Source organism: Schistocerca piceifrons, chromosome 6 (genome assembly GCF_021461385.2).
Source record: "Schistocerca piceifrons isolate TAMUIC-IGC-003096 chromosome 6, iqSchPice1.1, whole genome shotgun sequence".
NCBI lineage: Eukaryota > Metazoa > Arthropoda > Insecta > Orthoptera > Acrididae > Schistocerca > Schistocerca piceifrons.
In genome coordinates, this window is record NC_060143.1 from 329,764,056 (window position 1) to 329,781,753 (window position 17,698).

Consider the following 17,698-nt stretch of genomic DNA (forward strand, 5'->3'; position numbering starts at 1 on the left):
CAGGCTGCTATTCTCCCATGGAGACGATCGTAGAGATGCTGGATGTAGTCCTGTGGAACGGCTTGCCATGCCATTTCCACCTGGCGCCTCAGTTGGACCAGCGTTCGTGCTGGACGTGCAGACCGCGTGAGACGACGCTTCATCCAGTCCCAAACATGCTCAATGGGGGACAGATCCGGAGATCTTGCTGGCTAGGGTAGTTGACTTACACATTCTAGAGCACGTTGGGTGGCACGGGATACATGCGGACGTGCATTGTCCTATTGGAACAGCAAGTTCCCTTGCCGGTCTAGGAATGGTAGAACGATGGGTTCGATGACGGTTTGGATGTACCGTGCACTATTCAGTGTCCCCTCGACGATCACCAGTGGTGTACGGCCAGTGTAGGAGATCGCTCCCCACACCATGATGCCGGGTGTTGGCCCTGTGTGCCTCGGTCGTATGCAGTCCTGATTGTGGCGCTCACCTGCACGGCGCCAAACACGCATACGACCATCATTGGCACCAAGGCAGAAGCGACTCTCATCGCTGAAGACGACACGTCTCCATTCGTCCCTCCATTCACGTCTGTCGCGACACCACTGGAGGCGGGCTGCACGATGTTGGGGCGTGAGCGGAAGACGGCCTAACGGTGTGCGGGACCGTAGCCCAGCTTCATGGAGACGGTTGCGAATGGTCCTCGCCGATACCCCAGGAGCAACAGTGTCCCTAATTTGCTGGGAAGTGGCGGTGCGGTCCCCTACGGCACTGCGTAGGATCCTACGCCCCACGTGTTGAGCAATTCGGCGGTACGTCCACCCGGCCCCCCGCATGCCCACTATACGCCCTCGCTCAAAGTCCGTCAACTGCACATACGGTTCACGTCCACGCTGTCGCGGCATGCTACCAGTGTTAAAGACTGCGATGGAGCTCCGTATGCCACGGCAAACTGGCTGACACTGACGGCGGCGGTGCACAAATGCTGCGCAGCTAGCGCCATTCGACGGCCAACACCGCGGTTCCTGGTGTGTCCGCTGTGCCGTGCTTGTGATCATTGCTTGTACAGCCCTCTCGCAGTATCCGGAGCAAGTATGGTGGGTCTGACACACCGGTGTCAATGTGTTCTTTTTTCCATTTCCAGGAGTGTATTTAGTCTACCCCTGTTGTTAGGGAAAGGATGTTCAAGCAAAATGTTGTTAAGTTAATCGAAGTGCTAAAATATTTTACAGTATTCACGGAGCGCGTGGGAGAAAATATAAGGAAACTGTTGGGTTTACTGATAGCGAAACGTATAATGGACGATGAGAAAGAGGATTATTTACTCCAGACTGATGAGAAGTGCAGAAAAACAGTTGGCAACATGTTTTTCACACTGTTTCAATTACAATTTACCTTCCGTGCGAATGAAACGCACCTTAGCTTTTTAGCACTCTTTGTTACCATTTTGCAGACGAACTGTACCTGATGTGCAGAAATTGCTTCATTAAAACTTAGTGTACAACGCATTAGATTCTTCCAGAACCAGTTTGTCCGTCACGTCTGACGTATAGTGCTGCCACACTACGCATTGCGATCTGTCGAAAAACATCTTCAGTGTGTTGTCACTGTTGAGAAGACGACGCACTACGCCGGCGCTTTAATACTGCGTGGCACAAAATTCCTGCTCCCAGAAAAACGCGGTTTAAAGAGGCCTCCAGCGCCAGACACAGTCTGTCCAGTCTTCCAGTCGGTGCCGCTACGGACGCCATCGGTGGTCGCGGTCTCCGCTTCTAGACACAGCATGGAAATGTATTTTTTCGAGCGACTTTTTTAAACGTTGCACATCAAGCTTCGGCCGAATACTCGCAGTAAGACAACTATATACTAGTTCGATGCTATTGACAGTGACTGAGGCTGTGATCAGTAGTCCTATACTGACAATTCACTGATATATGAGAACCACTGTGGGGAAGATAACAAAGAAATCTAAGTTATTTAGAACATACACTGTTTTAAATGTAGTGTAAATAAATATATTGATGTTAAATACTTGCAATAAATGTCTGTAGCGTTCTCCATCTGCTCCCTGGACACAACATAATAACCTAGAAATATAGGTACCTCCTGCATGTACTCAGCTGCTAGAGTAACTGCTGCACGAGTGACTTATTCAGGGGCAACCCCTCTATTATTATCCTCGCGATAGCAGAAGTGAGGAAATCCTCCTCCAAGAATGCCGCAGAATTGTCAAAGTATCTGCCTGAAGCTTTCAACTTGTGTCCAGACCAGTGGACCGCGATCTGCTCTGCATGCAGTGCTGCAGATTGCGAGTTGTTGTTTCATCCTGTGTGTGAGGCTAGCTACCTCACCAATTCAGCCAACCGTGTAAACCCAGCTATGTAAACTAAGCTTGGCTGTAGTATCCTGCCCACTCGTCCAATATAGGGTGGCTAGGAAACTGTTTTCTCTGACCGATATACAACAATTCAAGCAAATCATGTTTATGGAATTTCTTACAGTAAGTTAAAATGACAATACTTAACTTTGTGTATTCACCCAGGTGTGTCGGGTTTAAATGGTGACATGCAAACAACCAATGTCCTTTGATATATACAATTTCAATGCAATCAAAAGAATTCAGTCCATAAGTCACTGCTGTAGCGTTTGTATGACGCCTATGTTGTGACTGACAATTCACAATTTTTCAAAACACAACTTTTATTGATGAAAGTTCACAAGGCGTACGTACAAACGAAATGTAACAATAAGGAAAAAAGTCTCCTAATTGATGCAAAGAAAAGATCGCTTCTTATTTTCAACAAAGGTTCGTGGTAACACACACACACACACACACACACACACACACACACACACACACACTAGTCACAGTCAAATTTCGAGACGAAGACGTAATCTTCGACGGTTGCAGTTATCGAGGTCGGCATCCGGCGTGAAGTGAACTTTGGACCTGGTTCTAGCCCCTAAATAGCTGTCTCCAACCAATCAGATTTCGGCGAAGTGATACTTCCTGTTGGCCGTGGCTCGAGCTCGCCTTGCAGGAAGTAGTTCTCGGAACGTCGGTTTCCATTATCTTGTGTGTAAATAGCCGGTGTTTACCCTTGTGCTTTTGGGTACGCCTTCCGGCATAGACAACCTCGTCCACAGTGATGTTATATGGGTTGCCGGCCCGCAGGGGCTACCTTGGCTCCGGTATAACCGGCTAGTCTTCTACTCTTGCCGCAGCTAGGCGGCGCGGCGCTTATATTTTCTTCATGTACATGTCGCTCCTGTCTCGCTGTCGTTCTAGTCAGAGTACTATTGACTGACGTCGTCTCACGGCCTTCTCTGATCTTCCGTTCTTCATCGTCGTGCCAGCGCTTGTCATTACGCCGGAACATCAGCCAAGACACACACTTTGCGATTGCAACCGAGTCTGCTTAGCGCCCTGGCTTCCCTCACCACTCCACTATTCCGAGCAGCTGTGAGTAAGGCGGCTAAATCCTGAAGCCTACACGAGCGAGGAACTCAGGAAGAAGAAAAGAGGCATTGATGCTGGCAGGAGGAGGCGGGGAGGCTCGACATCCCCGTACCCCGAGCCATGAAGGTGTTTGAAAAAAGTGGGTTCAAAGTCGCTCATGTTAAAATATGGCAAATATTAGTTCTAATGGACATGAGATTAAATTTTCCTGTTAACACTTCCAGTAACTGTTAGATTACAAAGTCAGGCAGCAGCAACGAACGAGGACTATAAGACGCCGACGCTACGTTGGGCATTGGCGCCCAACCTGTTATCGGTACACGTCGATACACTTTCAAGGAAGAAGGAAGGAAACTGGGTTTAACGTTCCGTCGAAATCGAGGTCACTAGAGACAGTGCACAAGCTCGTATAATGTGAAGGATGGGGAAGCGAATCGCCCTTCCCCTTTCAAAGGAATCATCCTGGCATTTGCCTGGAGCGATTTAGGGAAACCACGGAAAATCTAAATATGGATGGCCGGACGCGGGTTGGAAACCATCGTCCTCCAGAATGCAAGTCCAGTGTGGTCACCACTGCGGCACGTCGCTCGGTTGATACACTTCGTGTGGGCAGTCTTCTTTTACGACTGCTACCAACTTCAGTGATCTCACAGCTGTAGCAATAAAGAGTGAAAATACGACTTCGGAAACCAACACTGTGTTTGAGAGAAGCCATAGAAATAACTTGAGACTCTAGAGAAGAACTGGAAATGGAGGTCAGGTGCTACAAAAATTTTGAGGAATGTTTTTGCAGCAAATAAAATTGGGCAACAGCTGAACATCTCAGTCTTCGCTCCGCAGGGGATAAAAATCCCAAAAGACAGACCTGATGCATGGCCCTGAAGAGAAGTACTGAGGGGTGGTCTTCATCTCATTTCTACATTCTACTATAACAAAGCTTGCACATCATAAGAAAGTGCTTTCAGGATTTTCTTAACTGATTTCGATTTCACCCAGTGAAGTACTCTTAATAGTGATGCATGGGGAGAGTTCAAGGCCTGTAGTTGAATTGTACAATGGAGTTTAGAGTGTGGAGTTTAATTACATTTATGGGGAACGAACTTAGCGAGGTTAATATGATATTAGTAAACTGCAGGGGCCCCATGATAAGGTCTCAAAATTACACTACTGGCCATTAAACATGCTACACCAAGATGAAATGAAGATGATAAACGGGTATTCATTGCACAAATATATTGTACTAGAACTAACATGTGATTACATTTTCACGCAATTCGGGTGCATAGATCCTGAGAAATCAGTACCCAGAACAACCACCTCTGGCCGTAATAACGCTATTGATACGCCTGGGCATTGAGTCAAACAGAGCTTGGATGGCGTATACAGGGGCAGCTGCCCATGCAGGTTCAACACGATACCACAGTTCATCAAGAGTAGTGACTTGCGTATTGCGACGAGCCAGTTGCTCGGCCACCATCGACCAGACGTTTTCAGTTGGTGAGAGATCTGGAGAATGTGCTGGCCAGGGCAGCAGTCGAACATTTTCTGTATCCAGAAATGCCCGTACAGGACCTGCAATATGCGGTCGTGAATTATCCTGCTGAAATGTAAGGTTTCGCAGGGATCGAAAGAGGGGTAGAGCCACGGGTCGTAACACATCTGAAATGTAAAGTCCACTGTTCAAAGTGCCGTCAATGCGAACAAGAGGTGACCGAGACGTGTAACCAATGGCACCCCACACCATCACGCTGCGTGATACGCCAGTATGGCGATGACGAATACACGCTACCTATGTGTGTTCACCGCGATGTCGCCAAACGCGGATGCCACCATCAAAATGCTGTAAGCAGACCTGGATCCATCCGAAAAAATGACGTTTTGCCATTCGTGAACCCAGGTTCGTCGTTGAGTACAACATCGCATGCGGTCCTGTCTGTGATGTAACGTTAAGATTAACAGCAGCCATGTTCTCCGAGCTGATAGTCCATGCTGCTGCAAACGTCGTCGAACTGTTCGTGCAGATGGTTGTTGTCTTGCAAACGTTCCCATCTGTTGACTCAGGGATCGAGACGTGGCTGCACGATCCGTTACATCCATGCGGATAAGATGCCTGTCATCTCGACTGCTAGTGATACGAGGTCGTTGGGATCCAGCACGACGTTCCGTATTACATACCCTCCTGAACCCACCGATTCCATATGCTGCTAACAGTCATTGGTTCTCGACCAACGCGAGCAGCAATGTTGCGATACGATAAACCGCAATCGTGATAGGCTATAATCCGACCTTTATAACAGTCGGAAACGTGATGGTACTCCTTTCTCCTCCTTACACGAGGCATCACATCAACGTTTCACCAGGCAACGCCGGTCAACTGCTGTTTGTGTATGAGAAATCGGTTGGAAACTTTCCTCATGTCAGCACGTTGTAGGTGTCGCCACCGGTGCCAACCTTATGTGAATGCTCTGAAAAGCTCATCATTTGCATATCACAGCATGTTCTTCCTGTCGGTTAAATGTCGCGTCTGTAGCACGTCATCTTCGTGGTGTAGCAGTTTTAATGGCCAGTAGTGTAGTATCGCTTATTGAAGGTTATAAGGCCCAAATAGTATTAGGAACAGAAAGTTGGCTGAAACCGAAAATGAATAGCAATGGAATCCTAAATTCAGAATATTTATCGTGAGGACAGGTTAATCGTCAATGTTAGCGGTGTAATAATTGTAGCTAGGAATTCGATGATACATAGCGAGGTTATCATGGATTGTCGATGTGAATTAATATGGATGAAGTTTAGTACCTAAGATGTTTCAAAAATGGTAATTGGAGGCTTTTATAGACCACTTACGTCAGGAGCCATAATGTAGATAGCTTCAGAGAGAACTTGTAAAATTTCTTGAACATGTTTTCTGATCATGCCGTTGTATGCAAGTTGGTTCAACTTGCCAGATATAGATTGGGAGAGTCATACTATCAGAACTGATGGCAGAGAAAGGGATTCGTGTGACATTATTCTGAATGTCTTGGGAGAAAATTGCTTCGTGCAGATAGTTACAGAACCAATCCCGAGCGGTCTAAGGCGCTGCAGTCATGGACTGTGCGGCTGGTCCCGGCGGAGGTTCGAGTCCTCCCTCGGGCATGGGTGTGTGTGTGTGTGTGTGTGTGTGTGTGTGTGTGTGTGTGTGTGTGTGTGTGTGTGTGTGTGTCCTTAGGATACTTTAGGTTAAGTAGTGTGTAAGCTTAGGGACTGATGACCTTGGCAGTTAAGTCCCATAAGATTTCACACACAATTGAACAGAACCAATTCATGAAGGTAACTTCTTACACCCCTATAAAAAAAACGTACTCGAACTTCTCGAATCAGTTAACGTAGAAGAGTGCATAAGCAACAGTCATAAGGCTGTGATAGCATCTGTGAGTACGGATACCAGGTAAAACTGATAGGAGGAAGAGAGAGAGAGAGAGAGAGAGAGAGAGAGAGAGAGAGAGAGAAGATCCACCGAAGTGTGGCGCGGTTCGTTACAGGATCGTTTAGGGCAGTGCTCAAAGGACTTCAGTGGCAGACGCTACAAGAGAGGTTGTGCATCAAGGAAAGGTATACTATTGAAATTTCGAGAGAGCACTTCCCGGAAAGAGTTTCACGCACGTCTCTCTCAATTTTTCAGAACAAAGTACATTCCAGAATTAGAGCTAATAGAGAAGCTTACCGATAGTAATTTTTCCCACGCACCATTCGTGAATGGAATAGGAAAGGGGGGGGGGGGGGGACAGTTCGTGCTACCATAAGTAACCTCCACCACACATCAGGTGGCTTGCGGAGTGTTGATGTAGAGTAGAGACGTATACGCAGGTGTAGATCTGCCGTGGAAGTACAACAGTTATGCAACGAAGACATGTATCCAAATATGAACAACCTTGTGAAGATACAGGTCGCACTTCCTGAAGCTACAGCCACAGCAGACAGGTCATTATGCGCTTTAAAGATAATCGAAACAGCCTGAGGAATTCAACAGGACAGGCAAGTTTGCAGGTTTATTAACTCACATTAAATCTTATAACAATTATTAGATTATCACTTATTAATGTTTACAAGTTCAAAAAGTAAAATAAGTATGCTGCTCTGTAAGTTGAATTAGATTGATAACTTTGTTTTAGCCATTCAAAGATGACTAAATGTATTAACCTTCTTATCCATTCGTCGTTCAGTACGCAGGACACCATTCCAAGTGATATACAACCTCGATAAGAGAAAGAAGAAACTGGATATGTCATTATAGGAAATACGATTATCACTTACCGGTACCTTCGTTTTACATTTAATTACTTTGAGCCGTGATTTATTTATTCATGTGTAGAGCAATATTTTTGTATGAATATCGTCAATATTTCGCACAATGCTTTTTTTATATTTAATCCTAAGACTTTAAGAATCACTAACGCTCAGGTTGACTTTTAATGAGTTGCATACCATGTTTCGTAAAGTACTTTCTTTTCAGATTAACTATGCTGGGAAAGACAGCATCTGGCGTGGACTGTTACATAACATGCAGTTTATAGACGCTAAATGCTCGCGATTTACGCCAACATCAATTTGAGGCGCAATTTTTCTAATATAGCGTTTTCATCTCCAGTCATTTGTATTTGTGACGATTCAATCCCTTCACGTTTTAGAGCCGGTTTGAACAGCCGCCGAACGGCTCCGCCGCCTCCTGGGCGCGCCACCAGATAATACAGGCTCGCCACAGCAACTGAGGGGGCGGCGCTTCGAGGACCGCTCCAGAGACTCATCTCTTCGATCTTAAATCTTCCCTGTGGAGCGCCCAGCAAGAAAAAATCGTCAGTCATCACACCGGTGGCCCGTGGAAAGAGAGCAGTACGTGCTTCGACCAGCCGGCGAGTTGCTCTTACTAACCAAATCTGCCACCAGCATACTGTCTTGACTCGGTGTGGGCCCAATTTGGCTTGCGTGAAATGGAGATCAAGTTTATTATGTTCACGGCTTGGTAGGAACTTGTTAAGAGTAGAGGCATTCGGTTATGGACGGCCTGTAAACTTCACTATTGATAACTTTAAACGTCAGCCCGCATCTCGTGGTCGTGCGGTAGCGTTCTCGCTTCCCACGCTCGGGTACCTGGGATCGATTCCCGGCTGGGTCAGGTTCAAATGGCTCTGAGTACTATGGGACTCAACTGCTGTGGTCATAAGTCCCCTAGAACTTAGAACTACTTAAACCTAACTAACCTAAGGACATCACACACATCCATGCCCGAGGCAGGATTCGAACCTGCGACCGTAGCGGTCGTGCGGTTCTAGACTGTAGCGCCTTTAACCGCTCGGCCACTCCGGCCGACGGCGGGGTCAGGGATTTTCTCTGCCTCGTGATGGCTGGGTGTTGTGTGATGTCCTTAGGTTAGTTAGGTTTAAGTAGTTCTAAGTTCTAGGGGACTGATGACCTTAGATGTTAAGTCCCATAGTGCTCAGAGCTATTTGAACCATTTTTTTTAAACGTCATCGTGTCCTTTATTTGGCGCTTCAGCCCGGAACCGCGCGACTGCTACGGTCGCAGGTTCAAATCCGGCTTCGGGCGTGGATGTCTGTGATGTCCTTACGTTGGTTAGGTTTACGTAGTTCTAAGTTCTAGGGGACTGATGACCTCAGATGTTAAGTCGCATAGTGCTCAGAGCCATTTGAACCATTTTGTCCTTTATTTGCTCAGATGTTTCCTATTCATTACTGCCTAGTTGTCGTAAGTTCCACGTTAACTTAAGACGCCACTTGAATAGCAGTAATTGTGTTTATTTCGAAGCCCATCAGTGATAATTGGTACCCATAATTACTGCTAATTTTTTTTTTGTGTGGTCCTATTTTGACTATACTGTGTCTCTTAAAACCTCTGCCGATTACTGTTTGAGGTTAACTTTCTTTGGAACGATTTATCTGTGTAATATGTGTTACAGAACTGTTTAAAACAACTAAATGAAAATGATGCCATAGATTTGAAGTTTTTGGATATTTTAAGTGTGCCTTTGGCAGCTGGCTAATGTGAGGATCAAATTTCGTAGTTTATTGTCTAACAAATTCTGTTGTGTATATTATTTTAATGACTGTGTATTGAGATTACTAGAAGCTAAGTATTGTATTGGAATGTTAACTTGGGCTTGGAGAGGTGGAGGATGCTGGTGGAAGGAGCCTCTTGATAATGATTTGTCACTTATGATTTTATGTGATTAATGTAAATATTTCCTGAATGTTGTTGCATACCCCACAACCTGGCACCACCACTCCTAACACCAAAGCATTAGAATTTTCAATAGAAGCAACCAGTGCCCCTACTCCAAACATTGAAACGGCTTATATTAGTTCAGCTGCTGATATTTTGCGATACTGATCTGAACGAACATCTCGTATTTCAGGACCAGCCATAGCGTGGCAAAACGCAAACGAGCCCAGTGTGCGGGCTACGTGCGGGTTGAAGCTCAGCTTGTCTCTGCATTGCTCGGTCGACATACGTGACACGCTGTTCCTTACGTCAGGCACGGAGAACATGAAGAAACTGGTGGTACGAATATTGAAATTTCTGAAGTCGCACGTATTATTCTGCTGTCAGTTGCAACAGTTTTCGCTATAACTGAATGCAGAGTACGGAGACTTTATACACTCCTGGAAATTGAAATAAGAACACCGTGAATTCATTGTCCCAGGAAGGGGAAACTTTATTGACACATTCCTGGGGTCAGATACATCACATGATCACACTGACAGAACCACAGGCACATAGACACAGGCAACAGAGCATGCACAATGTCGCCACTAGTACAGTGTATATCCACCTTTCGCAGCAATGCAGGCTGCTATTCTCCCATGGAGACGATCGTAGAGATGCTGGATGTAGTCCTGTGGAACGGCTTGCCATGCCATTTCCACCTGGCGCCTCAGTTGGACCAGCGTTCGTGCTGGACGTGCAGACCGCGTGAGACGACGCTTCATCCAGTCCCAAACATGCTCAATGGGGGACAGATCCGGAGATCTTGCTGGCCAGGGTAGTTGACTTACACCTTCTAGAGCACGTTGGGTGGCACGGGATACATGCGGACGTGCATTGTCCTGTTGGAACAGCAAGTTCCCTTGCCGGTCTAGGAATGGTAGAACGATGGGTTCGATGACGGTTTGGATGTACCGTGCACTATTCAGTGTCCCCTCGACGATCACCAGTGGTGTACGGCCAGTGTAGGAGATCGCTCCCCACACCATGATGCCGGGTGTTGGCCCTGTGTGCCTCGGTAGTATGCAGTCCTGATTGTGGCGCTCACCTGCACGGCGCCAAACACGCATACGACCATCATTGGCATCAAGGCAGAAGCGACTCTCATCGCTGAAGACGACACGTCTCCATTCGTCCCTCCATTCACGCCTGTCGCGACACCACTGGAGGCGGGCTGCACGATGTTGGGGCGTGAGCGGAAGACGGCCTAACGGTGTGCGGGACCGTAGCTCAGCTTCATGGAGACGGTTGCGAATGGTCCTCGCCGATACCCCAGGAGCAACAGTGTCCCTAATTTGCTGGGAAGTGGCGGTGCGGTCCGCTACGGCACTGCGTAGGATCCTACGGTCTTGGCGAGCATCCGTGCGTCGCTGCGGTCCGGTCCCAGGTCGACGGGCACGTGCACCTTCCGCCGACCACTGGCGACAACATCGATGTACTGTGGAGACCTCACGCCCCACGTGTTGAGCAATTCGGCGGTACGTCCACCCGGCCTCCCGCATGCCCACTATACGCCCTCGCTCAAAGTCCGTCAACTGCACATACGGTTCACGTCCACGCTGTCGCGGCATGCTACCAGTGTTAAAAACTGCGATGGAGCTCCGTATGCCACGGCAAACTGGCTGACACTGACGGCGGCGGTGCACAAATGCTGCGCAGCTAGCGCCATTCGACGGCCAACACCGCGGTTCCTGGTGTGTCCGCTGTGCCGTGCGTGTGATCATTGCTTGTACAGCCCTCTCGCAGTGTCCGGAGCAAGTATGGTGGGTCTGACACACCGGTGTCAATGTGTTCTTTTTTCCATTTCCAGGAGTGTATATTAATGCAAACTATGTTGGTTAAGCCAACCGGCGGAACGATTTTCGATTTAAAACTCACTATTGTTGAATCTATGAAGGAAAAACAGCAGCAGGAACGAAAATTAGAACGTGCGGAATGAATTGTTGACCTCGCATTTTAAATGGACTTGACTGCACACGCCGTAAGCCACTGCAAGGTGAGATGACTTATTTCTCATTTGGTAGGGATTTATTTAAACAGAAAATCGTCTCGTAAAAGGGACAAATTCTGGGAAACACAGTTCGGTTCCGTAAGCACACTGGCGTCAAAGAAAACACGCGGTGTTCAAATGGCTCTGAGCACTATTGGACCTAACATCGGAGGTCATCAGTCCCCTAGAACTTAGAACTACTTAAACCTAACTAACCTAAGGACATCACACACATCCAAGCCCGAGGCAGGATTCGAACCTGCGACCGTAGCGGTCGCGCAGCTCCAGACTGAAGCGACTAGAGCCGCTAAGCCACCGCGGCCGGCAACATGCGGTGTGAACAATTCATTAACGACTTGAAAGAATAACATGACCAGCAATCATTTTTTGACAAATATTTTCAGTGTACAGGCATCGGTTTTACTGTTTTAGTTTAGCTCGATGTCTTACATCTTACGATTAAACCAAATTTGTGCTGCGGCATACAGAGCATACGGTACAGAAACTTTCTGCGGAAAAAAATATGCAGTTAGCTGTGGAGGCTAAAATCCCTTAAAACGACCACGATTATATTGCAAGAGAATGTGAAAGGTTGATGCTAGAGGGAAATCGACTTTTTAGTATGCCTTCTAATATTGAATCGGAGGAATATGTTCGTGAATTACTTATGCCAATTTAATAAAGTTTCACTTCTTATCGGTGTATGGCAACAGCTCCTGAACATTGAGAGCCTAGTGAGAAATTCGCCAAATTACTTTAGTTCCACCGGACGTCGCTAACACCGCAGACATCGACACGATCTCTTACAACATGATAGTCAGATGTCCCTGAGGATTACAGTGGTGGTAACCGTCGAGAGATCGAATTTCTGTTCAGATTTGATCCGGAAAGAATACTGAAAGTGTACCAGAATTCTGGAGCAAAAGTACGCCGCATGCCCGAGTGCATGCAGCCGTTTCTCTCCACACGGCGAACAACGAGAACGAGACTTGGTTGGGTTCCAGTTGCCACTCCACAAGTGAGGCACGTGTGTGCGCCTCCCGCCTCCTCTTAATTCAGCTCAACGTCAGAGTTCACCGGTAATCAGGGCTCGCTAAATTGTCTCCGTGTTGCCGGGGCAGCAACACGGTGGGAACAAAACCTAAGTTCTCTCAAGTTTCGCGTTTCCGTTTCTCAACCGAGAGGCCGAGCGCGTGAAAGGTCGGCTTCTCGACACTTCTGTTAAAGCTGTCGGACAAGGCAAGTTCTAGGAACGCAGGCCGCGTCTTGCCGAAGTAACCAGGAGAGTTGGAAGTTCAACACACTGTGGGCAGAGCTCGCCAAATCCCCGGGCCGCGAAATTCAGGAGTACGGTGGTGACGTTTTGGTTCACGCTGTGTATACATACTCATAACTTTCGTTGCACTTAGTGCCTCTGTTTGGAACGATGTAGACTGTAGAATGCAAAATCTCAGAATAGTGCCCCACCCTAGTTTATTGATTCTGAAAGGAGGATCTATAAGACATATGAAGGGCTTATTTCAATAGTGGTACAAGTCCATTACCTCCACTTTTCTGCCTATAATGCTGCTGAAATTAATGATGCAAACAAACAGAAAGAAAGGTTCATCTCTAGCAAGAAGCCATATGCATGAATATTTCTGGTATCTCAACTGCAGATTTTTCAGCGCTCATTTAACTTTAGGACTCTGTATCTCAGAATGAACAAAAATGGACTTGTACCACTATTGAAATGAGCCCTTCATATATTAAAGAGGAAATCGCGGCTGGGACGTTAACAGTACTAATAAAATAACTTTTTGGATAATTAAGTTTGGCACTTTCCTCTCCAGATTCCAAAGCACGAGTGATAGGCATGAGCTGAAACAGTAAACAGTAAAAAAAAACTGCATTTGCATCTCTGACGTCAGGCAGGCGTGTATTCTAGGAGGAGGAGATTCGTGTTTAACGACCCGTCGGCAACTCTGTCATTAGAAACGGGCACAAGATCGGATTAGGAAAGGACTGGGAAGGAAATCGGTCGTGTCCTTTGAAAGGGACAATCCTGGCATTTCTCTGTAGTGATTTAGGGATTTAATGAAAACTAAACTCCTCCCGAACAGGCCATGAACGCCCAATGTACCGACCGGCCGCCGTGTCATCCTTAGCCTATAGGCGTAACTGGATGCGGATATGGAGTGGCATGTGGTCAGCACACCGCTCTCCCTGCCGTATGTCAGTTTCTGAGACCGGAGCCGCTACTTATCAGTCAACGAGCTCCTCAGTTTGCCTAACAACGGCTGAGTGCGCCCCGCTTGCCGACAGCACTCGGCAGACCGGATGGTCACCCATCCAAGTCCTAGCCCAGCCCGAAAGCGCTTAACTTCGGTGATCTTACGGGAACCGGTGTTACCACTGCGACAAGGCCGTTTTCTTGGGGATGTAATGGAAAACGCAAATAGGGATGGCCGGAAGTGGCGCTGAACTGTCGTCCTCCCGACTGCTAGTCCAGTTTGCTAATCATTGCGGCGTGTATCAAAAGGGTGGGGTGAGATGTCATGCCGGTCTCCAAACACCCTCACTCATTTTCCCTTGGAACAGCAAGATCGGTCACAGAGCCTACTGGTGATAGATCGTCTGAAATCGGCGAGGTTACTGGTGGAGACACGTACGTCCATCATATCTCGATGCAGGTACTGCATTTTCTCCAGACAATGAGTTAATGGTCGAGTGATAGCGAGCGGAGTCTTTGAAGGGATGCAATTTTTAATTCTAGTAATTTCCTTTGTTCCTTTCTTCGTAGTAGAGGACCAGTCTTACAGAATTTTTTCAAAGAAATTTCCGCCATTTGACTGCTAATTTAATTTTTTTTCCCACAATCATGATATCGGGTTTGTAGTCAAATGGTTCAAATCGCTCTGAGCACTATGCGACTTAACTTCTGAGGTCATCAGTCCCCTAGACTTAGAACTACTTAAACCTAACTAACCTAAGGACATCACACACATCCATGCCCGAGGCAGGATTCGAACCTGCGACTGTAGTGGTCGCTCGGCTCCAGACGTTAGCGCCTAGAACCGCACGGCGTTTGTAGTCATTCTCAAGGCATGTTGAAATAAAATATGTCTATGTCTGTGACGATGACATGTCACAGACAGGTCAACAATATTTTCAGTTATCATCCATCTGCACCGTATGCATATTACAATGGTTTTACACTCGCGTACCGCGCTAAACAGTGACACTTACATTTGACAAAGTCTAAACAGTGCCACAATTTAACAGATAAAGCATATTCTATCATGATCAGCGGACTGTACGCTCGACATGCAACCGCTCAACTCTGCCATCCCTTCTCGACCGCATCTTTGTTACCTAGACGCATGATAGGAAAGTGCTTCCTTGTGTTTAGAGCTTTGGGCTAATCAGACCCCTCCGTTTTGTGGCCTATGGTCCTGTGTTTACACTGGGAGGTTAGAACCAAGGATTGTTAGTTACTGCAACATCCAATTACAGCCGCACACTCTTGGTGAACAGCCGCTGACCAGGAAGCCGCCCACTCTGGATGCCGTTATTCAACCTAATGCTGGACAAAGAAATGAGGGAGTGGGAAAAACAACTGAACACTCAAGGTCACTGGAAACCAACAAGACTAGGAAGATGCCGCGACAAAATAGAAATATCAAACCTAGCTTTCGCAGATAACCCTGCCTTACTATCGGACAACGACGCAACAGCAACCAAACAAATAGAGGTACTAAAAGAATGCGTAGGAAAAGTCGGACTGCAAATCTCTTTCGAGACGTCTGCATTTTTCTCCACAAAATGAAACATAACAAAATTAGACACAAAATTCGGCAAAATAAACAGAGTTGCACACTTCAAGTATCTATTTGAAATCCTTGAACCTACAGGAGGAGAAAAGATCGCACAGAAGGCTCGACTACAAAATGTGAAGAGAGCGTTCGACAAGACACAGCACTTATATAATAGAAAATGCATGTTCATTCACACAAAAGTCAGACACTACAGCATAGTAATCAAGCCTGAAATACCGTATGCAAGTGAGGCACTAACACTCCATTCAAAAAGTGACACGGAAAGCATACTGAAGGAAGAAAGGAAAATTCTCGGCCCAAAGCTGACAGAAGAGGTATACAGGTTACACTCTCGGGAAACTACAAAGAAGATGTCAAACATAGCAGCAGATGTCAAAAAAAGAAGGTTGAAGTTCTAAGGGGAACATCATCAGGCTATCACCAAAACGACTGACCAAGAGAATACCAACATATGTCAGATCAACAATACCATGGATCACACAAGTCAAACTGGACCTAGAAGCAGCAGAAATTGATCCAATAGAAACTGAAGACAGAAATGTATACAGGGACAAGATACACAAGTGGAATGTGAAGTCAGAGAATGAAGTTCCAAAGAAACCAGGGACAAAGTGTACTGAAGATACAAAGAGACTCCATAGAGAAAAAAGGGGAGAATCGTGGGAGATCAGAAAGAACGCTCAAATGAGGCAGAATGCTTTACGTGATCCTAAGGGTCTCGAAGCAAATAATAATAGATATTGCCTCGTAGGGTCGACCAATGGCCGTCTCCAGAGCTGATTGAGACAATGTCACGTCACCATGGACGCAACCCAGGGCACTCTGTCCTCCAGTTTATTTACCCCCTCTCTCTCTACCCTTTTCTGCCTCACACAATCCAGTGGCAACATATTACCCAACACTGCGTAATTTTTGGTGTCACTCACTGAGTACCCCTTAGTAACACAGTCATTAACCCTCCCCCCCCCCCAAAAGAAATTACTAAAGGTATAGACTGACGAGCCAAAAAGTTATGACCACTGTCCACCGCGCAGTTGGATGCGGCCCGGCGGCGCTGCGGGCACGTGACGCGGTTATAAAAGTATGTGAGAGAAGCAGACACGGACAGGAGATCACGATAGCAAATATATGTGAGCTGGTGCGTTTCTGGCGCCAGTTTCCATCGATTGTCATTTTGATCTTTGAGTCGACTTCGATGCTTATTTGTCTTCTTCACATCTTTGGCCGCGGGATTTAACGGCAGCGTGTGCGGTCTACCAGGGACGGGTGCGGGTATCCGCGGTGTGAGGTGGAGTGATGTCAGACTGTGTACGTATGTAGCAAGCCGAGAGGCCGAGTCGGCATCACGAAGGAGCGTGGCCAGCCGCTACGACGTGTTTAATCGTGTAAGGCAAATCCATTGCCCATGGTGATGCGGTTTTCCTAGAGATTGGAAGGACAAGTTCCGTCGAGTCTGTTACAAGCTACACAGGCCGAATGAACTGCAGTCGTCGAGTTGGTTCGGTGGGTTGTGTGCATCTTAACTGAATATTCCACTGTACTAAGACAATTTGAGACTGTTCTAGTTGTTCAACACTCAATTCGGTGTCGTGCTTTGATACCTAGACGGCAGTTAAGGAAGTGTAGCTACACCCAACAGACACGAAGTATGACTAAATACGTATCTAGAAGTGCAACAAGTAGTGCGTAAGTTGGTGTCTGGCGTTCCAAGCCACACCGGGATATTTCTCCCGTTCTACCTTGTAGTTCATTATTGTAGTCGGGCGTTTAAATGTGCGCCGAGATAATTGTGTGTCTTTTTAACTTCTAGGCCATTACTGTATTGGTGGTTTTAAGCAATTGGTTCACCAAATTTCAAGGGCCGTGACTGGCCAAGAAACTCACGGAGGGGAATTGTGCTTGCATTTACTTGTGACGTATATCATTGAAAGTTATTGATCTCTTGATAAGATTGTGTATCTCTTGCCTCAGAATGTTGTCTGCCGCTGATGTGTTTTATGTTGCCGATCATTGGCAGTGGCCGATGTGAGCAAACCATGAGCCGAGTACCACAGTGCCAGAGTGATGTTAGAGGCCCTGCCACCCCCCCCCCCCCCCCTCCCGCCACCTCCCGCGCCCTTGCATATCTGGTTATGTGGTTACTGTTTTGTGATTCCATCCTTCCGGTGAAATGTTATGGTGTCTGAAGTTTTAACT